Source organism: Esox lucius, chromosome 11 (assembly GCF_011004845.1).
Source record: "Esox lucius isolate fEsoLuc1 chromosome 11, fEsoLuc1.pri, whole genome shotgun sequence".
NCBI classification, from domain to species: Eukaryota; Metazoa; Chordata; class Actinopteri; order Esociformes; family Esocidae; genus Esox; species Esox lucius.
Window position 1 is genome coordinate 44,082,030 of NC_047579.1, and position 24,572 is coordinate 44,106,601.

The window sequence follows — 24,572 nt, forward strand, 5'->3', positions numbered from 1 at the left end:
GCACTTCCCGAAGCAATTCCTAAACAAACAAAAGAGATTCATACCAAGCACTTCCCGAAGCAATTCCAAAACAAACAAAAAATATTCATGCCAAGCACTTTCCTGAAGCACTTCCTATACAAACAAAAGAGATTCATACCAAGCACTTTCCCAAAGCACTTCCTAAACAAACAAAAGAGATTCATACCAAGCACTTCCCGAAGCAATTCCTATACAAACAAAAGAGATTCATGCCCAGCACTTTCCTGAAGCACTTCCTAAATAAACACAAAGAGATTCATACCAAACACTTCCCAAAGCACTTCCAATACAAACACAAAGTGATTCATACCAAGCACTTCCCAAACCACTTCCTATACAAACACAAAGAGATTAACACCTAGCACTTCCTTAAGCAGTTCCTAAACAAACAAAGGAGATTCATACCTAGCACTTCCCGAAGTACTTCCTAAACAAACAAACAAGATGAGTGCAATGACAAAGTTGATCTACATAATGGTGTCTGCTAAAATATTTAAATGTGAAATGTGTATTATTAAACTTGACACACCCTTGGAGTACATTATACAAGAACACCCCTGTTGTGTTGATGAATGACTATCTAGCAGACTGAAACAACCCCTTATGCTTTTGTTATTTTTTGATAAGGAATGATCTTATGATCACAACACAAAATGGGATTGATTAATTTTCATAATATGTATGTACAGTATGTATTCACTTTAGGTTCTGTGTTTTATTAGTTATATTAGAATGGGCAATAGTGAGTCACTCTGCTTCATTTTGTAGGACATTTTATGTATAGTGCATTAACTACAGTACATTATACTGGTCATCTGTGCTTGTTTTTGTGCTCGTAGTACAGTAAAAATCTTACATATTGCACCTTAAAAGAAAACATTGTCAATTTTTGCTCCAGTTTAAATACTGTGACAGGTAAAAATGACTTAACATGAAGGACAGATTTTAGCGAAAAATGCACAATGAGTCTAAAGATTTTCTATTTAGCATGAGAGTAACCCATCCATTGTTGTGTTCTACCAACATTAATGGGTTGGCCTATTAGCTCAGGAAAGATTGCTCTTTACAGTAAAGTAAGTAAAGTCTGCTACCCTCAGACTACGCTGTTCATTCTTCACAGCCCTTCAGTTCAAATACTAAAAACCTGATAATATGACAATTGATAATGTCCCCATGTTTCACTACACAGTTGAGTTCATAGTTATGTTCACAGTACTGTCTTCTAGGGAATATTGCACAAAATAATTTACTGATGGCATCTTTTTAATTCACTATGCAATCTCTTTTTTAGCAGTCTCAATTTTAAGATTGCTTGCACTCAGCCCTTTATAACAATGTAGATGAACCTAGATAATGACATTAGAAATATACTAATTTTAAAACCCATTTGAACTTGGGTATTTGTTATTTGTTATGTATTTACAAGCTGCATATTAACAGTAGCATTTTAACCCTAATTTAGAATTAGGGTTAAAATGCTACTGTAGTTTACCAAGGTTTTTGGAGTCTTGAGTCATTTTGGTAATAAACATAACATTGTGTCATCCATGATAATGGTGGCAGTTTATACTTGAAATACTGTAAGCATAATGCAGTGATAAAATACAGTATTGTATTTCCATATGTCCATATTTTTTTACGTTAATTTATATAAAAAAGGAGTAACACCTTGTTTTAAAGACACACGGTCTAGCCACTAAGTTGTGGTTTATAATTTTATATTTAAGTAGCTTTTATTATCTTCATTGTGTGTTATTGCTATACTTTAAAGGGAACAGAGTCTTCCATATTATAGCATTAAAAAAGGAACTAATCAACAATGGTATCATGCAACTAGCTTTACTTTCATATCTACCACCTAGTAGACACCAAAAAATGTATGTGGACATGCCAGCATTGTGTGTTTGAGCTACAAACTTTGAAAATCTGATTGGTCTGTTTATTCTGCATGTTAATAAACTGTACCAACTATGAGCGTGATTAACAGTGGCTGTGAAACAACGGTAGATCCTGAACTGTTGCCAAAAGGGTTTGTCTAACAACAACATATTAAGAGTCCAAAATGTGTGTCCTGCAAAAACATGTGCATGTAATTTGTTTCACTCTCTTAAACTCACAGGCCTTGTATCAGTGGAATGTAATGAGTTCTACATAGAAGGTCATAGGAGATCAAGGATGTATTGTCTAAAATACTATTATAAATAATTTTAAACAATCTTATTTAGAGAGAGGAAATTACAGACACCTGTGATAACCTGAATTACCCACATGGGCCACTAGATGTCTCGCAAAAGATTAGGTGAGATCCATAAAAAATACCAAATTCAGGTAGTTTACTGGTAAAAATGTGAAACTTTCTGGTAATGCACCTCCCTTTTGCAAACTTATTTAGAGGGTATTCTCTTTTGTTTGATAATTCCGTTTCCATGTCCTGTTAGCACTACAGTGGTTATCCATGTTTTTAACATTAGATTAGTGACAAATTCCCTGGTATCCTATTAGGGACACTCCCATTACAGGGGAGTGAATCATCAGTAGGGACTCATGCTAAGGTTAAATCCATGCCTGTCATGAGCTTACCTCTGCGATCTAGGTTAATATCTCCGATGAGTAAAAGCATCTCTGGGATCCTCCAGCAGCATCAGTCCCATCCTCATGGACACTTATTCTGGTCCTCTGGGGAAACATAGATAATCATAAAGTAAATCAAACTGATCCTATCTGCTCTTCAAACAATCGAACACATGACAGAGTGCAACACGTGAATGAATCATATGGCTGTGTGCAATGTGGGAATGGATGGTATCTGTCCAAACAAAGAAAGACATCTCTGAGTGAATGTTTCTTGTCCAAATGAAGACAGAGAGCCATTTCAAAATAACAGTCAAAACAAAGGAAACCTAGACCGCAGCCACAACGAGCAGAACAGCTTCAGTTTGACTTGACGTACTGTCTACGAGCGGCTGGCTAGAATGGAGGGGTGACTTACAATTCCTCATTGAGAAATTCCATAACTTCTGTTTTATTGATAGAACAAGGTGTCTCAAGTGCCACTACCAAATCTCTTGTAGTTGTTCGGTTGGGTTGATATGTGATGACTGAGGCATTGCCGTCTTAAACACCTGCCAAAACATCCCCAACAATCACCCCATTGTCTCTATCTCTTTGTTTAGCCATGGTAGCGAAAACTAATGGGCATCTGGGCATTTTTATGTATGACCCTAAGACGATGGAATGTCAATTCCACACCTGTGTCGAGGCACCTGCTTTCAATACACCTCGCATCCCTCACTTATTCAAATATGTATGTTTCTTACACACCCCCAACCCACACCCAACCCCCCCCCCCCCAGCCCCGTGTGCCCCCTTCATTTCCTCCCCCAATATTGTATGAATTGAAGATCACGTGAAGCCTCTATCCTACTTTTTACATTTTCTCTTTTTCATGATGTATATCCTGTTTTTATGCAATTTTTTGGAATGCATGCTAGTTACTGTTGTATGACACTAATGTGACGACATTAATTTGTCATAACGTACAACACAAGAAAGAAAACATAAACCAAAAGGACACACTTAATGTAATACTTAATGTGAGCCAACAAATCCAACATGGTCTCTGTATAGTAGCGTGCCTACAGTAGGAGTAGAGATAACACCTCCCTCTCCACACAGAAATGCTGCCCATGGCCATTCAAACAGAGCAGTACTTCACTACCCACTTCAGCCACTGACTTATGTGAAGGCCACATACTGTCAACCAGTGAACATGGCCCAAATATCAGCAGCAGAAGTTTGCACTGATAACAGATGCAGTTCAGGCATAACACACACACACTCATACACTAAATCTAAATAATACTCGCATTCTTTTCGCTACCGTCGATAGACTAACAAATCCCCCAAGCCAGATTCCCAGTGAAATGCTCTCAGACAGCAAGTGCAGTGAGTTTGCATTCTTTTTCTCTGAGAAAATCAATAATATCAGAAAGGTGATCAGCACATCCTCGAGTAGTGCTGGGGTCAGACAGATCCAACCACAACCTGAGAAAGTGGTTACTATGTCTGATTTCGAAGAAATTGATTGCAAAGTTTTGGAAGAAACTGTTCAACACCTTAAAACATCAACATGTGCCCTTGACGCACTTCCCACATCTTTTTTCAAAAGTGTGTTAAACTGTTTAGAAGTAGATCTCATAAAAGTGGTAAATGCCTCACTTCTCTCTGGAAGTTTCCCAAACTCCCTGAAAACTGGTGTTGTCAAACCCCTCCTGAAAAAGAGCAATCTGGATAAGACCATATTAAACAACTATAGACCGATCTCAAATCTTCCTTTCATAGGCAAGATCATTGAAAAAGTTGTCTTCAATCAGCTGAACAAATTCTTAAGCTCAAACGGATATTTTGACAATTTTCAATCCGGTTTCCGACCGCATCACAGCACAGAGACAGCGCTCATTAAGATAATAAACGATATTCGCTTAAATACTGACTCAGGCAAATTATCAGTGCTGATACTACTTGATCTCAGTGCTGCATTTGACACTGTCGATCACAACATACTTCTAGACAGGCTGGAAAACTGGGTGGGGCTCTCTGGGATAGTCCTAAAATGGTTCAGGTCATACTTAGAAGCAAGAGGGTATTATGTGAGTATAGGAGACCATAGGTCTGAGTGGACGTCCATGACATGCGGAGTTCCTCAAGGCTCAATTCTTGCGCCACTCCTATTCAACCTGTACATGCTCCCAATGAGCCAAATAATGAGAAAGAACCAAATCTCTTATCACAGCTATGCAGATGACACACAGATCTACTTAGCCCTATCGCCAAACGATTACAGCCCAATTGACTCCCTGCTCCAATGCATTGATGAAATAAATAGTTGGATGTGCCAAAACTTTCTTCAGTTAAACAAAGATAAAACTGAAGTTATTGCGTTTGGAAATAAAGATGAAGTTCTCAAGGTGAACGCGTACCTTCACTCTAAAGGTCAAACAACTAAAAATCAAGTCAGGAATCTCGGTGTGTCTCTAGAGTCAGACCTTAACTTCAGTAGTCATGTCAAAGCAATAACTAAATCAGCATACTATCATCTGAAAAATATTGCAAGAATTAGATGCTTTGTTTCTAGTCAAGACTTAGAAAAACTAGTGCATGCTTTCATCACCAGCAGGGTGGATTATTGTAATGGACTCCTCACTGGCCTTCCCAAAAAGACCATAAGACAGTTGCAGCTCGTACAGAACGCCGCGGCCAGGATTCTCAGCAGAACCAGAAAATATGATCATATCACACCAGTCCTCAGGTCTTTACACTGGCTGCCAGTTACATATAGGATCGATTTTAAAGTATTACTACTGGTATATAAATCGTTCAAGGGCCTAGGACCTCAATACATTGCAGATATGCTCAATGAATATAAACCCAAACGAACACTCAGATCATTAGGATCACATCAGCTAGAAATACCAAGGGTTCACTCTAAGCAAGGAGAGTCTGCTTTTAGCTATTATGCCAGTCGCAGCTGGAACCAGCTTCCAGAAGAGATCAGATGTGCTCCTACAGTAGTCACATTCAAATCCAGACTCAAAACACATCTATTTTACTTTGCATTTAATGAATGAGCACTGTGCCACTGTCCGTCCGACTGTTTTCACTGTCCTTTATTTTATTATATTTTTTATTCTAAACTGTATTTGACATTATATTCTTAACGGTTTTAATTTTTCTTATTTCTTCACTGTTCTGTATTTGATTTTATATTCTTAATGGTTTTTATTATTTCTTATTTCTGTAACAGTTCCTCTGTCAAATGGATATTTATGTAAAGCACTTTGAATGACCATTGTGTATGAAATGTGCTATATAAATAAAATTGCCTTGCCTTGCCTTACACACACACACACCCAAACACTCATATACACACTTACTCTTGCGTTTCCCTTCAAATTACCAGTGCATCTTTTAATAACTATTATCTAGTCGGACTAGTACAGTGTACAGCACACAACTGTTTGTTTTGGTTCAGAAAAGGGTCATGGGTGTTAGTAGGGCTCATGTGGCCTTGATTAATGCCTTTTAGATGGGTGACCGTCAAAACATGACCCATCATTGCCGCCCATATGAATTCATGAGCATGGCAACGGGCACAGTTATTTATTCAAGGGATAGCTTTGATTCACTCTATAAAGCTCAATTAACAGGAACAAGCTAATGCAATACTGTATACCAGATTCTGGCCATAGTCTGCCTGTGATCAGCAAACCGCTCGTACTAATTAAACAAAACTCAATTTTCTTTCCTCTCTAAATGGCTTCCCGTATAAACCCAATGAGTATTTTCCGTACTCACTGTCCAGGGGGAACATGGGTCTTCTCTCTGATCATATTATTGGAAGACAAGACAATGATGAGAAACTGATGCTTTGTACCCAGTTTACATAATTTGCTAGCTAAATTTAATATGATATATAGCCCTGCAGTATCTTTACTTTTGCTTGCATGATCCAATTCATGAAATCTCTATGCAATGCGGCACGAATGGAAAGTCCCAGCATAGAGACACCTACATATATATTGATACCAGCATAATAACACAAGCTTCAGATGAGTGAGCTATCAGTATTCACATAAGTACTCTTGTCTAAATAAAATTGTTCTCTATTTCCCTTCCCTGTGAGCCGCTGTTTGCGTAACATGCAGTATCTGGTGAAAAACACAGGCAAAAAAAATGCAATGTTGAACAATAGCTAATGGAAATCTGAAACACAGCTAGAATTTAAATGTATCCGAGGACGATAGATAATGCCATTCAATCAGTTAGTAAGGATGCAATTTGCATTCCGTTGAAAGAGGTGATGGTTTAAGAGCCCCGAGGCAGCTGCCACACAGCACAGACGGGGCCTATGAAAAACCCGAAAGACTGCGGAACCAAGAACCAAAAGGAGAGGAGAGTTTGGGGAGTCTTGAGCGCTATTCTTTTAATTACTCATCATAATGACTCCATTTAGCTGTTCAATGACCCATTTTATGGCATTGAACAGGCCTGGGAAGCCCTGTGTCCTTGGCAGGGTTGGTCCTGCAGCTGCCCCAGCCAGCCTACAGTGCAGGACTGGAAAAACCTTCCCTCAGCTCAGACCCTAGAGGGAATACAAGGTTCTCTCAAATATTCACATACAGTAAAAACAACACATGCCTACAAGGGTTTTCACTGTCATTAATCACCAAAGTAAATCAAGACATTATTTTCCAGAGAGGAAAAACAGCGAACAGAGAATTAAATATTAATGGACGAGAACGCAAAACACCAGGGGGATTTCAATATGAAAGTAACTGCTGTTTCCTGCGCATATTGGTAAAAATCAATGATGCAGAATTACAAGTAAACAGGGATCACATCATCACACATAAACCATTAAAGGGAAACCACCACACCCACCACCCCACACCCCCCACCTCCATGTTAGCACAGAAGCCGATGCCATTCTCTACCCATATGTGTGGCTTTGACAGGGTTCTGACATATTTGTGACGTAAGTTTCGGGGGGGGGGCTGCAGCGGTTGGGAAGTGGACCGCAGGAGGAGGTGCAGGCCCCATATGGTCTTCGAGAGAAAGCACGTCACTGGCACACTGACCCTAGGCACTGGAAGGCTGGCCGTCAGCTCGGTCCGATCTGACTGAATGACTGCTCAGCTGCTGACCAGGGCACACATGGGCATGTACACCAAAATAGCCCTGCTGTGGTCCACTTTGTTTCCCGACGCAGTTGCTCAGAACTGTTAAAACCTCACCATATACAGTGGGGAGAACAAGTATTTGATACACTGACAATTTTGAAGGTTTTGCCACTTACAAAGCATGTAGGAGTCCGTAATTCTTATCATATGTACTCTTCAACTGTGAGTGACGGAATCTAAAACAAAAATCCAGAAAATGACATTGTATGATTTATAAGTAATTAATTTGCATTTTATTGCATGACATCAGTATTTGATACATCAGAAAAGCAGAACTTAATATTTGGTACAGAAACCTTTGTTTGCAATTACAGAGATCATACGTTTCCTGTAGTTCTTGACCAGGTTTGCACACACTGCAACAGGGATTTTGGCCCACTCCTCCATACAGACCTTCTCCAGATTATTCAAGTTTCGGGGCTGTTGCTGGGCAATACGGACTTTCAGCTCCCTCCAAAAATGTTCTATTGGGTTCAGGTCTGGAGACTGGCTAGGCCACTCCAGGACCTTGAGATGCTTCTTACACTCCTTAGTTGCCCTGGCTGTGTGTTTCGGGTCGTTGTCATGCTGGAAGATCCAGCCATGACCCATCTTCAATGCTATTAATGAGGGAAGGAGGTTGTTGGCCAAGATCTCGCAATACATGGCCCCATCCATCCTCCCCTCAATACGGTGCAGTTGTCCTGTCCCCTTTGCAGAAAAGTATCCCCAAAGAATGATGTTTCCACCTCCATGCTTCATGGTTGGGATGGTGTTCTTGGGGTTGTACTCATCCTTCTTCTTCCTCCAAACACAGCGAGTGGAGTTTAGACCAAAAAGCTCTATTTTTGTCTCATCAGACCACATGACCTTCTCCCATTTCTCCTCTGTATCATCCAGATGGTCATTGGCAAACTTCAGACGGGCCTGGACATGTGCTGGCTTGAGCAGGGGGACCTTGCGTGCGCTGTGTGTTACTAATGGTTTTCTTTAAGACTGTGGTCCCAGCTCCCTTCAGGTCAATGACCAGGTCCTGCCATGTAGTTCTGGGCTGATCCCTCACCTTCCTCATGATCATTGATGCCCCACGAAGTGAGATCTTGCCCCAGACCGAGGGAGATTGACTGTCATCTTGAACTTCTTCCATTTTCTAATAATTGCGCCAATTGGTTGCCTTCTCACCAAGCTGCTTGCCTACTGATGTCTTTACTCAGCTATCTGGTCTTGGCCATTGTGGAGAGGTTGGAGTCTGTTTGATTGAGTGTGTGGACAGGTATCTTTTATACAAGTAACAAGTTCAAACAGGCGCAGTTAATACAGGTAATGAGTTGAGAACAGGAGGGCTTCTTAAAGAAAAACTTACAGGTCTGTGAGAGCCAGAATTCTTACTGGTTGGTAGGTGATCAAATACTTATGTCATGCAATAAAATGCCAATTAATTATTTAAAAATCATACAATGTGATTTTCTGGATTTTTGTTTTAGATTCCGTCTCTCACAGTTGAAGCGTACCTATGATAAAAATTACAGACCTCTACATGCTTTGTAAGTAGGAAAACCCGCAAAATCAGCAGTGTATCAAATACTTCTCCCCACTGTATGTATAGAACAGTATGTATAGAACTGTTCTCCCCACTGTAGCACACGTTCCTCCGAGACAGTGAGGCATGAAAGAATCAGGCAGCGGAAACACTCGATAGTTAACGCACTGTTTGTATTCTGAACACGGATTTCCCTTTTTCCCATGCTATATTCAGACGCCAGTAAGCATTTTCCAAACTGTGGCAAAGGGGGAAGATAATAAGGCCCGGCTGCAATGGGAGGAGGGGTCAAAGCATGTCATCACCCCAGACATCACTCCCCCTCCATACTACCACCGTGACTGCCAGCAGCGTGGCCCGGGACCTGGGGTTAAATGCTGGGAATGCACTTATAATCTTAGGAGGGGAAGTAGGGTGATGTAGTAATGTCACATTTAGAAGTAAAAAAAAAAACAAAGAAATAATTCTGATTGGCACTTAGCCATGCCAGTAATATCATCCCTTTGTTACCTTGTCTAGCTAACTCATTGGATCTGGGGGTGCGGTCTAATTTAATGTTTGTTTGTTTTTTATTTAATGACTGCTCCAGTAAATAATAAGCCAGCTAGTATCGGGCTTTTTTTTGGTAAGCAAGAATAAATATGCGCATTACTTTATTCCAAAAGTGTGTCTGTAGATGCTCTACATATTGACTACAAGTAAAATCCTATTCCTAAACTTAACCCTTACCCTAACTCTAATCTCAGCAAGCAGTTGCTTATCAACAGTTTTTTGAACATTTGTTAACTGAAATTAGTTATATATATATATAGCCTAAAGTTTTTGGAAGTGATTATGTTCAAGCTGTTGCTGAATCTAATAAAAACCGAACCAGTGGAAGCAGACTTCATCGTAGCCTGCAAAGTAAAATCACAGCCACAGCAAGCAACAACAAACCGTCCAGACATTGTTTTCTTCAAAGATAACAAGGGGAATTTTCAGTAATGCTGACTGTTCGGTTGGCAACATGGGTTAACATTTGGGGCATCTACAGCAATGTGTGAAAATGTCTTCTCCACTATAAAGACTGGAGGCCTAATCAGTGAACACAGGCGCAGTATGTTTCATTAAAAGCTGCTTGTCCAGCTGGCATTTCACACAGACCCGACAAGTACATTTTGCCAGGAAAGAGTGAAATCAGAAATGTTTCATAGAGAAGGCCTAAAAAGCTCAGCGGTAAAGTCTATTGCTCCACAGGTAGCTGTGTCATTATCAGACCAGGGTTTGAATCCTGCCAAATAGGCTTCTGATATGTTTCAGAAGACACATATCTTGATATCACCTGTTCGAGTCCAATGGGAATTGTCTCGATGAAGCAGGGACTTAATCGCAAATTGGATTCCATTGAATGGAAGCCATACCTGAGTGTTTCTTGTTTTTTTATTTCACTGTTATTGCAGTTAAGTCGGTGTCACTTTATTCTACTAACACTAACACTAACCCGAACCTTAACCCACATCCTATCTCTAACCTTAAAACCCTTTCCCTAACTTTGCTAGTAACTCACACCAGTGTTTTTAATGCAATATTTGTATTCCGAACTTGAAGTCACATGGAAGTGTAGACATAGCCTGTATGGGACCTTCTGAAATACCGTTAATACTGTTAACATACTAATGAATTAATTATTAAGGACAGTCTGGACACCATGTCTCAATTCACGATAATAATATCAATATTACAGGGCATTGCTACAAGCGATTAGCGAAGTCCTTAGGCATTATTGTCTCCAAGTTAATCATGGTCCCCCATGAGTACGGGGCTGAATTTTCTAGCCCATTAATAAATTATTGCTAAAGACGCTGCATATAAAGTGTAACGCTATGTCTGCCAACATACACAGACTGCATTATAATCGGCCACACAAGTTATGAAAGGGATTATAGACGGCCACTTTAATATCTTGTCTTTGTTTGGGTATGTATGGTCGGCTACTGGAATGAAGTTATGGCCGGGAATTACATTCCAAAAAAAAGGAAATGACAAAGCTAACATAAAAGGAATATAAAATGTGAAATTAATGTCAATTGTAAAGACACCTGAAACTGGGGCTGTGGAAATCCAACCTTCAACTATTACAAACTGTACTGTGTATTCCCATACTGTATATGTAACACTTTGGCGCAATATAGGGGTGGTACTGTAGACAAAAGTCCTCTCTGGCCTCAATGTGCTTCCCAATGGTATGAAATTACAAAGGAAACAACAGCAAAGGGATGAGGCGATTACAGAATAGAATGGACGGATGAATCCATCCAAATAAATCTGAAACAGCACTTGTTCCCTGGGAATTAAATTAATAATGGGAAGAAATTATTCTCTGACCAATTAATGTAAACTGTATGTATAGAACGGTATGTATAGAACGGTGTGCATAGAACGGTATGTATAGAACTGTATGTATAGAACAGTATGTATAGAACTGTATGTATAGAACTGAATATATCACATTTTGGCCCAACACAAAGCAATCACATTGACGTGTGATTTGCAGAAAATACATACAGATATGAGATACAAACTATAATAATCTTCCAGGTATGAAAAAAGGCCGGAGGCTCATAAAAGCTTTGCAGAAGAAGAAAGTGAATTGCTAAGTGCGGGGGCTTTTTGTACAAGAGTACGAGAGCCTAATTCCAAGGGAATATTCACAAAAGGCAGAGAGACGGAGACAGATGCAGCGCTACATACAGAGGCACAGTAACGTACAGTGAAAGCATGAGGATGATGGAAAGTGTCTTTAAAGGAAGACCGCCTTTAGAGAAGTCCAAGGGCTTCGCCTCATGTGGCTGGGTCTCTTGGAGGCTATTTTAAGAGAAAAACCATGCACGGTTTCCCTTGTGCATTCATGAGCATCTCCCTGATGCTTCTCAGTGATGGGCTGGGTGCATAAGCTTGGAGCACAGAGAGGCAGGAGCCACACACACAGGGATTACGCATAGACAATCTCCACAGGGGCGCAGTATGGTAAAGAACAGCCTCCACATGACGGGAAACTAAAGCAAGCAATTTATAACATGACACAATGATTAAGTACCCCAAGGAAATATTTAGACCGCACAATGAATCATCAGTTGGATTGAAAAGTGACTATAGAGATATCTGTTGTGGTGCAATGCGACCAACCTCTGCCTGTGAATAATCTAAAAACAATGGATGCAGACGATTAAGTTTGGGTGGGAAGACTGATTGCAGGGAAGACCATAGGATAATATTCCCAGGCAGCTATTTGTTGGATTTTTACTTTGTTGGGCTATGCTCAAGATCCAGGTAGGAAAAACAGAGCTTGTTTCTGTAAACTTGATTTCACATCTGAGTGAGTCAGTATCTCCGTTAGACCTGGAGGTATGGAAAAGAGAAGCCACACTGTTAGTTCCCTGTAGGGAGACTGAAAGACTACGTGTTTTCTGAAGGACCTACATACAGCAAGGCAAAAGGCCTCAAAATCCTTCAAATTAAACAAATGCCCAAAACGCATACAGTACCTGACAAAGATTTAAACACACATATTCACTTCATTGGGCAAGTGTGTCCAAACTTTTGAATGGCACTGTATGCAGTATGTATCATCAAGCCATCTAAACTGTATCTTGCCTTTCCAAACACATTTCAAACCGAATGGATTTACAAACAAAATTATATTTTGAAGGTACAGAATGTAGAATTATTGCATAAGCTTGTGTACTCTAAAATGTCATCAGTAATTGGTCTACTGAAACTGGTGTGAGAAAAGAATTTAAACTGAAGCACATACCACACTTGTCTAGTGAGAAAATGCATCTGTCCACTGGGAGCTAAAATCTTCAGGCAATCTCATTTAACCAACCACTAAAATGCTAATAAGCCAGAAATGAATCATAATATCATGCTAAATAATTAAAAAGACCGTAGTTAAAGGAAGAACCTCAGGAAATATCGGAGAAGAACAGTGTTAAAAGTTCTTTATTTTGCGTTTTGGTGTGAAATTAGAGAGGCAACTTCAGCTTGAATAAAATGTTCTAATTACAAGGTTAATCCTCAGGACCAGCTGTAATGGTGAGGTGACTAACTACATTGATTCAGCATCATCCTATTTGAAGTTGGTGTAGTGCATTGGGCACTGTGTAATACATTGAGGACCCGATATAATAAAATCTTATTATGTTGCATGTTATTTATTTATTTATTTACAAATATTGATGCTCAGACGAATGCTGAAATCAAAAAGATTGAAGCCGCTGCAATAAATCAAGACCTGCGTCGTTTATGTTATGGATGTTCATCTTACCACCCGCCGATTGAAAATAGAGCATTCACACAACAGTCATCTGACCATCTCAACATGTCATGAGTACATTCAAATCTGTTCTACTGTTCTACAAAGAATCACGGTACGGAATAAACACCGCACAATAGAAGCTTTTCATCTTCAATATGTCTGCTCACCATTCCATTATTTAAAGTTAATGCTTTAACCTGGCAACATAACAAATGTCGTGCTTAATGTTACAGCACCTGGAAGTTGTACACTTAACACTAACCCGTTAGAAGAGCACATCTACGCAAGGTTGAATTTAAGACACAGGTTCATAATATTTGGCAACATCTATGTTAATGGAGCATTGTGGTATGAGTAGTTGTGAACATGACTGTTCTGTCCTAAAATAAAAAGGAGTGAGAGGCAACAACATGCCTGTTGGTGCACTGAAGAACGCTAGGGGAAGCTATTAAATGACACACGCTCTGGTTTTTTTCTCTGTGTACTTTGCCAGAGGAATTATTCATTTAGTAGCTGATCTTTGCCTCTTTAGGTAGGCTCTATGTCTGAATAGTAATGTGCTCCTAAGAATGGCGTCATACTCATAGATGTGACAAAGAGATTAATGTACTACCTTGCCTGTTTCTGCTCTCAAGGATCATTCACCAGGAGCATCTTCATAGAGATTTCTAAAGGGCCATAATGAGTGGCACAGGCAGTAATTTGTTATTATACTGGATATGTAGGGTGGAAAGATTAACATGACAGTATAACAGGCACACTGCTTATTTATTTATTTATTTTATACTCTCGTGCTATTGTTGCATTGAGCAGCTTTTCTCTGGAGCTTCAAAAGATATGGAGTTGAATGGAAATCCATTGTATGCTGGTACTCTAGAATTGCTTCGGGAACCACAAAAAGGAATGTACTATGGAAGCCCTAAGGGATAGAGGTTCTTTTCAGGAAAAGAAAGGATTCATCCAATATTATGTACTTCCAATACAGCGAAAATGAAGACACATGGAGACGCAAATGCGTTCGAAGGAACAGGTTTTAGAAAATGGATTGCACACTATTATCAATGGAAGCAATAACCAGATCTGAGATGAGCTGATCTTCAGTTTGAGTGCAATTAAAGCTACTGTCCTATGCATTCACCGGTTAACCTCTGAAACACCCCAAGCCAACACACTGAACAAAACGACTGACCTCGTTGTCTGAGGGTTTTTTCAAGTCATGTTAAAATAATTATTAGATTACCCATTCAAACTAGAACACAACACCACGAAACGAGTACTCTGTGCCTGATGCATTTTTCATCACAATAAAACAGCCTGAAGAACATCTATTTTTAACCAGCTCTCAGTAGTCAGTTATTAATGAAACATATCAAGTAACACATACTATTTATGTATCTTTTTTCCATGAGGAAGATTACTTTCCTTTGTAATCCCTGCTATAGGGCTGGAGCACTTTACCCGGCTAATCATGAGCACAAAACAAAAGTGAGGCTAATTATCTCCAGTTCTCATGGGTATCTTTGAAGGATACAGCAAAGCCTGATACCTGCATCAAACTCAGACTGTCCATAACTCAAACATCTCACTGAAATGTAGATTACACTGAAAAGAATGGCAACATGTATGGAGGCACATCAATGCAGATTGTCCAATCACTTACACCCAAAGTTGACATTAGAGGTCTGCAGTGCACCACAATTATCCCTGCTAGAAATTCACTGCACAAAAAAATTAAGGGAACACTTAATCATCACAGTATGACACCAAGTCAATTAAACTTCAGGGACATCAATCTGTCCAGTGGGGAAGCATTAGCAAGTGTGAATCAATGTGACCTGTTTTGTTGCAAATGAAAGTGACAATAAGTGCACTGGACAGGCAACAGCAAGACAACCCCCAAAAAAGGAATGGTTTTGCAGGTGGTGGCTACAGACAATTGCTCTCTCCTAATCCTTTCTGACTGATTCTTCTCTAGTTTTGTGTTTTGCTAGTGTCCTTGTCACTACTGGTAGTATGGGATCTGCAGCATATTCAGGTTGCACAGGTAGTACAGCTTCTCCAGGATGACACATCAATACCCGCCATCGCAAGAAGGTTTGCTGAGTGCTCTCAAGAGCATGGAGGAGATGCCAGGAGATGGGCTGTTACATGAGGAGAGCTGGACAGGGCTCTAGAAGGGCATCAACCCAACAGCAGGACCAGTATCTGCTCCGTTGTGCAAGGAGGAACAGAAGGAGCACTGTCAGAGCCCTACAAAATGACCTCCAGCGGGCTACTGGTGTGCATGTTTCTGGCCAAACTGTCAGAAACCGACTCCTGGAGGGTGTTCACGCAAGTTGGAACAGTTTGTGATTTCAATTGTTTACTTACATTTTTGGTGTGAGTTTGAATCCAGCCCTCAATCGGTTGGGGATTTTGGTTTCTGTTGACCGTTTACAGCGAATTTCACAACGTACAGTAAAGATGTTGATCTTTAATATATTTCCTTCATATGTCTGATTTAAGTTAAATTTACATTTTTTAAGTAGTGTAGATGGAGATAAGCATTGTCATCAGTACCAATAGCAGTGGAATTCAGTGGAATTGTGGGGACAATGAGCCCTGGAGCCACTACATAACAGTGCAGAATCGTATTGCTTCTCTCTTTGTCTGAGAACAATATTAATCCCAGCAAATTGGACATACTGAAAAAGAAAATGCCTTCTAGACGCGAAGAACAAATAGCAAGTGTCTTTAATCGAAAATGAACTTGTGGTGACATTGGCATGCGTATGCATTGTGTCAGACAGCACAATGCCATAGAATAATTTGCTACGGCCCCATAGAAGCAAATATCTTCTTATTCGCTTGTGAACAGTGACTCCCTAAGGCGTGTGGAATTTCAAGTCACGTACTGCGATTTGAAGGAAGGGATTGGCCTGTGAAGGATACAAATCATTGACCAACGATGAGGGTGGGCTTCTATACACTGAGCCAGCCCCATTTAGGTCCGCTCACACTGTAATTGTGAATATAATGCGATCAAAGCATCGTGGCTCTAGGCCCATCCATGTTGGCCATACCTGGTAGTAGTGCACAAAATGCACAACAAAACGAGCCCTCCAAAAATTCACAAACAGGAAAAGATTTATCGGAAAGCACTGGAAGAGGATTAACCAACGGTATGGTTTGCGGGGCTTGACTAAATTGACTACAGTAATTAATTATGTGTGTGGTGTGCACATTCCTTGGGCATCCAAAATAAGGATATGACCCAATCTGTCTTTCTCCTATTTCACCTCACTAGTTTAAGTGTTGAGTTAAGGGGGGGGTGGGGGGAGGGGGGAGGCATGTCGAGGGTGGCTGATATTTGGCCTGCACAAATCATTAGGGCTGTGTTGAACAAGCCCCCTGCGCACACACTCTCTGCAGGAAGGAATGTAGCGGGCCAAGTGCTCTGCTTCAGGAGTATGGTTAACAAGCTTATGTTACAAGACACCACCTCCTACCTTCTCGACAGACGTGAGAAAAATACCCTGTCCTTCTATCACATCCTTATCCAATTCTCCAAGGCAATGAGTGAAAGTGAACAGTTATCCAGCCGAGCTCCCCGAGACTGTTAATGCACGCCCATCCAAATATTCAACATTGATGAAACTTAAAAGAGGAAAATCCTTTTTCGCTGCTTCAGATTCTGTGTGGAGACCTGTTCATTAACGCCCTTATGAGCATTGCATCATTCAGAGCGTGCTGGGCCCCTGCCGCAATGTGAAGCCTCTGGAAATCATTTACAATCTCAGAATCTTACTTGCAAGGATACCAGCCTTTATAATGGATATCCTCTGCAGTATGAGCTCAACATATCTCTACACATTACCCCAGGTCTTTCACAAGAGCTGGGTGGCCCTTCTGAATACAGACACCAATTTCAATAGCCATGCAAATATTTCTGTAAAAATGCTTTACACTTCTTTAGAGCAGTTTTGATGTTGGCTGAAAATAAAACAAACAAGGCTTTCAAAAAGATGAGCCTCTTAGATCGTCTCATGACAGATGAAACTGGATAGGCCATATAAATCAACAGACGGACAAATTGTAATAAAAACCTCCTGCAATTGAATTTCTACTTGAAGAGCGCTCAATAGTGGCAAGATTCAGTACCTGACTGTTGGCACTCTAAGCATTACTCAATGTCTTCATATTGATGGTTGTTGCCACAGTTGATTCATTAAAGGGTCTGAGAGGAGCTGGTAATGTGCTTTTGGGTCTGATAAAGCTACAATGTTGACGGTGAGCCCAGGATCCAGAACAACACAGTGCAACAACATCTTCCGCACGTGGATGTCTCTAGCAGGGGTTCCCAATCTAGGGGCATGCCCCCAAATAAGGAGAGCTTCCTGGAGGGGCCCTGAGCTGTACCTGATTTGACGGGAAACACTATATACAGCTCTGGTGCAGTGGTCTCTTAATTTTTTCTGGGGCTGAATATTCTCCTTTATCTATTTCAACAGGGATGTCATGAGTTATCAAGTATATTATTTTGGTGTTATAAATATAGTAAGCCATGTTATAAAAACCTCCTTCACAATGCACAGTTCAAAGATAAATCTAAAACCTGCCCCCACTTAGTGGAAGCTGAATTACAGCAACACATGTTCGCATTCAAACCAACTATCTCCTGATAGCACACTTGCTATGCTCATTTTCGAGTTTTGTTTGACCAAAACCTACAGAAGATTTTGACCATTTAAAAATATAACAAGGTAATGTAAAAATGTAAATATTTATTGAAAATAGAATCGGGGCTCTAAGTGTTAAAAGGTTGGGAATCTTTGGTCTATAGCACCCAGCACAGACACTTAGCTTCAAGGCAATAATGAGGAAATATCCTGTATTTTCTTTAATGGTTGCTTAAAATGTTAAACATTCTCAATGTAACAATACAATGTTTCACTTTGCTTTCCAATCAAGCAAATTGATGCATCAATTAAGTAGCGAAGATTGAAGAGGACATAGAGCAATCCACTTCTTAAGATAATAAGCAAGAAATTATTCAAGTTTTCAGAGGCTAATATTCTTTCACTTACTGTTCCCTAACTTGAGACAGTGCTTGAACCAATAACTCCAAAACATTTCTGCAAGACACTCCACAAGTGACTTGAGAACCGGCAAATTCCCACAATTCGTGGTTTGCTTGTTGCCAACACACGTCTTTGCCCTCCTGCCTAGTCCAGGGCTCAGTGTTGTATTGTGTGCGTGAGCCTGAAGCGAGATGCCCTCATTAAAGAGACACTCTGAGAGCCTATTGGGGATTAGCCCAGACTGGGACTCCTGCCACGTCAATCAACCAGCGGCATAAGGGGAAAGAGACATTTATAATCTAAACAGGAAAAAAGGCCGGTCAATGGGCCCCAAAATAGATTGATGAGCTTGCCTTTCAACGGCGCAACATGTATTGCACCTGGAGCGCAGACAAGGGCTAGCTCACAGATTGGAGTAATTGGCAAAAGATTGCCACAAGCTCTACTCAGTACCAGCATCTCCTGCATCCTTCATTCTGAGCCGGCTTACTGTACGTCAACTGAAAGATTTTGATTTACTATAGACAAGTCAACAACTACAATTTACAAGAGGTGAACCTGTACCCTCAAGCTGAAATGTTGCTAATGGGTTGGAAACACTTTTCTAAACTACTGATGAAACCACGTGACAATACTGGCCCCAGTGACATGTTCCTCACTGTGGTTATAAAGTCATATTAGTAATACTGTTTCTATGTTTATTAACATCCCATTACCAAACGTTATCTTCTTACCACCATTCAACAACCATGGGCTATATTCGAGAACCAAGAATCACTGAGCTGCCTTAGGCACTCCCACACACAAAGACAATACACCGATTTTCACTCAGTATATGATTTTAGGATTATTGCATAGAAGATGCCCACAGTATGTGGGGAAGTCCTGACCCTGCTTTCTACGGCAAAAAGCTATCATACCTTTTAGTCGAAAAAATAAGTTTAATCATACTGTAGTACAAGTAGACTCAGATTCACTTTTCTTTTTTTTTTATAAATAATTTACGGAAGTCATATGTAATGGAATTTAAAAGGTATTTGTCTTTGCTCTTGGGTCCTCCAAATGTTTTCCATTGAAACAACTGCATTATTCATTGCACCTTAGAAAGTCATTGAAGAGATTGTCTGCACCTTAGAGTGTAATGCTGATCATATTGCCCGGTTCATGTATCTGGCTGGGGAACATCATACTTCCACATCATAGGTGAGATATTTGCCTCAAACACTGTTACCTCTGAAACTTTCAGAAGAATGAAGGGACTGACTCCTCCTTCGAACCCACTGCAGGGGATGCGTGTTATCACTTGTTGTTTGCTCATTCGGCACCAAGCAACTACACCATTGGTGCATAGATCAAACCATTCAGGTCTGAAGATGACCGCTCTGATGGGGCTCATGACATCCATGTTCACGGATGAGTCCATGTTCACGGATGAGTCCATGTTCACAGATGAGTCCATGTTCACGGATGAGTCCATGTTTACGGATGAGTCCATGTACATGGATGAGTCAACATTCACGGATGAGTCCATGTAAATGTATGAGTCCGCATAGACGGATGAGTCCATGCCCTGTGGAAAATGTTGCTTGAACTGGTGGCCAGCTACAGACAAAATTACTTTGAAATTAATACTGACAAAAACCACTGAGGTGGTGGTTGACAGGAAACACCTCCCACCTCTCCCATTGAGATGGTTCAGTAAACGGCAACGCATTGTCCGACTCGCAGAAAGGGTCATCGGCAGCCAGCTGCCCTCTGTCAAGGTAATGCATGACTCCAGGACAAGGAAAGGTGCCGGAAAGATCATGGCTAAACCCACCAACCCCAGTCACCCGCTCTTCTAAAAAGATCTCCTCCGGAGGCAATGGGCAGGCAGGCTGTACGGGTCAGTTATGACCAAAACATCCTGCTTTGGCCCTCAGCAACGAACCATCTGTACCACTTTAAATCCATGAACACTCACACATCCCATGATCCCATGTTCACCGCCCATTGTATGAAATTAATGTCAACTTTGTGTAGCTTTTCTTTATTATGTCCCCTGTTCGTTGTCTATCACCACCAGCACCAAAACTGTGTGTACATTTTCATTCTGATCCTGGCATTCGTATGCTGCTATGCAGGATGACTTTTCTCTCTGCCAGTCTGTGTGAAATATAGGCCTGCTGTAGCTTCCGGGGACATAATGTAGAAGAGCATGGTGTCAAGGCATCATGTTCATTATAAAGCCCTTTCTGTGTCACTGGAGATATGGCTCTGCCAATGTGACCATGGTTCAGACTGTGGAACAGTGCTACAGGCCATGGGGTGAAATAACCCAAATGTTGTACTAAAGCCCAGTTCAAATACGTACACAAGACTGGACGCAAAGATGTTCGACGAGACAAAACTAGACAGTTTTTATTACACTGGCAAAATAAACCAAGTTCTAAAACAGGTAAGGAAAATGTTTGAGACCTTTTCCTTGGCAACTGTGACTCACAATTCCACTTCTTGGATACCACGTATCTGACTGCTGTCAAAACGACACATCCTCTGGCCACAGACTTTCAAGGATGACAATAGCAAGGAAAAAACATTCTAGGAAATTCTGTCATTTTGGCCTACATTGTTTGACAATTACATTTTGCCAGTGTAAATACTGCTGTAGCTGCACTGTAGCCCCTCCGGCACTTCTCCAACCAAACTGTTTCCATGTGGTTTTCAAACACCTGAGACAGATCGTACACTGTCAAGAGATTCTGTATGTTCATTACTATTTGCACATTTTATCAACCAGGTATGCTGGTGCAAGATGATTAGCTTATAAAGTGGAAAGGTAAAATTACAAGTCAATTTCTATGTCGAATACGCTAGATTATTTTTGACACGGATGCCTAAATTAATAGTAGGAAAAGTTTAGCCAGAGAAACAGCGGTGAAGTACTATTTCCTCTCCTCCATAGAGAAAACAAGAGTTAGCCATTCCCTGACACACAAATCTATCTGGAACGTAATGAATGTGGTGGCCATTTTACTATTTGTCTTTAAAATGTCTTACTTAGTGGAATCTTGACAGTGATTTGTCACTGCGCTGGCACAGGAATGCATAGTGTCAACCTCATTAGAACAATGAATCCATGACCAGGCTCTGTTCTATAAGAGCCAGCAGGATGAGGGATCAACAAGCCACAAATAGCTTGCAATCATAAAAGCACGCATTTGCTGCCTGTTTAATTATTTTTCCTATGCCTGCAATCAGTAAACAAGACTAAAAACCTAGCTAATGATGCACATTAAATACCCCTTTGAATATCTCATATGCAGTTGTTCGCTTTAACTCCAAGTCCCAAAAAGGCTCTGAATTGGAGAATTGGTCAACTAATCTATAAAGCTGTAGCGTATTTCTCTCCTCACTGCAAAGACATGGACCAAAAACAGTATCTTTTATCTTGTTGTCTTTGTATGCAGGTCAGAATTTCTCCACCAGAACTCAAAAATGCAATCAAATGTTCAGTGACAAATGCATCTTTCTAAGAGTATATGTTCTCCAGCCCACATACAATAGGGAACTGTCCAACACACTTTACCCAGATGAAATAGCTCATTTTTGCTATCTGTTCTTAAAATATTTTCCCTATTCCAGCAATCAATAAATAAGGCCAGAACACACCAAACCCCAGCTAATGAAGCCCTAAATATCCCCTTGAAAATGTCATTTGCGGTTGTTTGCTTTAGCTCCAAGTACTCTAGAGTAATTTCCAGGGAATGAAATGTTTGACATTTTCCAAGCTGGAACAATAAAAGCCTGATGACCAGATTGTTCATATTTCTGCTGTATCAGAGAAGAGCTAATTAACAATATACAGAGCTTTCAGTGTGATCTTTTAGACTTGCATGGTCCAGTCACAATATTTTAATACTCTGACAAATCAATAAAAATAAAAATCATGCACAAATATTTCAGTTTGTACAGATGGTGAACAGCTTCACATTGAAGTTCTGACTTGCAATTTATCTTTGTTATGACACTGCCTATGCTGTTAACCGAAACCCAATCTACATAAAGGAAGAGTGAAACAATGAGAGACAATGTGGGAAAGGCACAAGCAAATGGTTGACAAAAGACAACAGCTTTTCAGTCAGTTCACAAACAACAAAGCAGATCTTTCTGTCTAGACCAAAATAAATGCCTACTCTCAAGCGGCGATTGCCATTCTTAATTAAAAGTAAAAGAAAATCTATATCCAGAATGATTCTGTGTTACAATTACAACAGGCAAACGGGTATTGACATGCCAGAACTGAATTCACGTAACTTTCCCAGCACTTCATTGCGAGTTTCTTTGCCTTGATTGTACATGCAGGTGAGACGTTTTTGACAGGTAAGCTTTTAAAAAAGGCATGTATCACAGTCCTGTGTAACTGTATCTCCACACTCTCCACACCTCTGCTTCAGCTCTCCTGCCACTGTGTTCCATTAAGCAGCTGAGATGTAAGACAGCAAATTATCCGTGTACATCACCTCCCTAATCCATGCTGGCTGACAGACGTCCATCACTTTAATGTGTTCAAGGAGCACAGAGAGACGGACGTCCTCCTCTCTACCCCCCTGCCTTCAGTTATGATTGACTGGGCCTTCAGCATTTGGAAAGGTACTGTAGGAGCCTGTCAGGGACTCAGACATCTGGGCCATTCCATCAAATGTGAGCCTTTGATATTTTAAGTAGAAGTTTTGAAAGAATAACACATTTTATAAACCGCTATATTAAATGAAGTGCCTTTCACTAAATACTTCAAAAACAATTCAAGAAAACTGATATCCAATTTTACTGTTGCTATGCTGTTTAGATTTCATCTGACTAACTGAATGTACATAATGTAACAGGACTCCAGGTTGGCCCCATCTGGTTCTGTATAGTTGTGAATTTTAGCATCGCACTTAGTCAAAAGGGTAGCGCAGATCATCACATTTCATTTTTAATGAATAAAAATGATTTTATTCAAGTTATTTAGCTTAAGATCTTTTCCAAACTTTATGAATCCTTTGATATTAACTATTGATTGTATTCATTTAGTGTCCGTATTGTACTAAAGGGGACGAATGAGCCATTTGGAAGCAGGGAATGAAGGGATTTGAAGGCCAGATTGAATATTCAGTCAGGACACCGGGGTTAACATGTCTACTGTTACAATAAGTGTAATGGGATCTAGGGACCACACTGACTCAGGAAACTGTTTAACATTAAAAAAAAACAGCACCCTATGTGGGGCAAAGTCTTCACTGCCTTGGGGAACTGGGAAAAAAAGCTCAGGGCTGTTGAAAACAGAAATTGTGTTTCCACCCTAAAGTTGCAAGGACACCCCAAGATAATAACGTAAGATGTTAAGCAGCCCTGCGAATGTGTTGATATTTAACGTTCAATACACAAAATGGAATATCATTTATTAGATAACATACACTGGACATCGAATGTGTCCTGACAAAATCCAGGAGAAGAATGAAGAAAGAAATACCACTCAAAGCAATCCCAGTGACTGTCCTGTGAATACTGCCCACGTGTCTTGAACAAGCCTTGCATTTCATCCAACTCTGTGTCAACACGACATGCTGAGCACCCAACTTACTAGCTCTGTAGGAAACGGAGAGGTATTTGCCCATACAGACTGTTGACTACTTCAAGGAGCCGAAGTGAAGGTTTGATGCAGCGGGGCAGGGGCCTTTTAAGTCAAATGTGTCCTGTGTTACTGTGCTTCTGTACACCGCTCTCTAAGTCTCTGGACAGTTTGATAAGGCATCAGTCCTCCAAGGGATCTTGGGATATCTGAGATCATTGGACAGCGCTCAGTGAAATGGTGTCAACATCAGGTAGGGATCTGCTCAAAGCGCTGCATGCAGCCTGTGATCTGATAATGTCAGCTAGAAGTAGAGAGGCCCCGAAGTCCTGTACTCCAGTCC

The 24,572-nt window shown here is 40.5% G+C and overlaps 1 protein-coding gene across 4 annotated transcripts in view; it reads right to left on the minus strand.

Moving 5' to 3' along the window:
* elfn1a (extracellular leucine-rich repeat and fibronectin type III domain containing 1a) overlaps positions 1-24,572 on the minus strand; it is a 185,466-nt gene that overhangs the window by 47,987 nt on the left and 112,907 nt on the right. For all 4 annotated transcript variants that reach the window (XM_029123120.2, XM_010874588.4, XM_034294913.1 and 1 more), the window contains exon 2: positions 2,602-2,697. The gene's annotated coding sequence lies outside the window, so the exon portion shown is untranslated. The remainder of the gene's footprint in view (positions 1-2,601; positions 2,698-24,572) is intronic.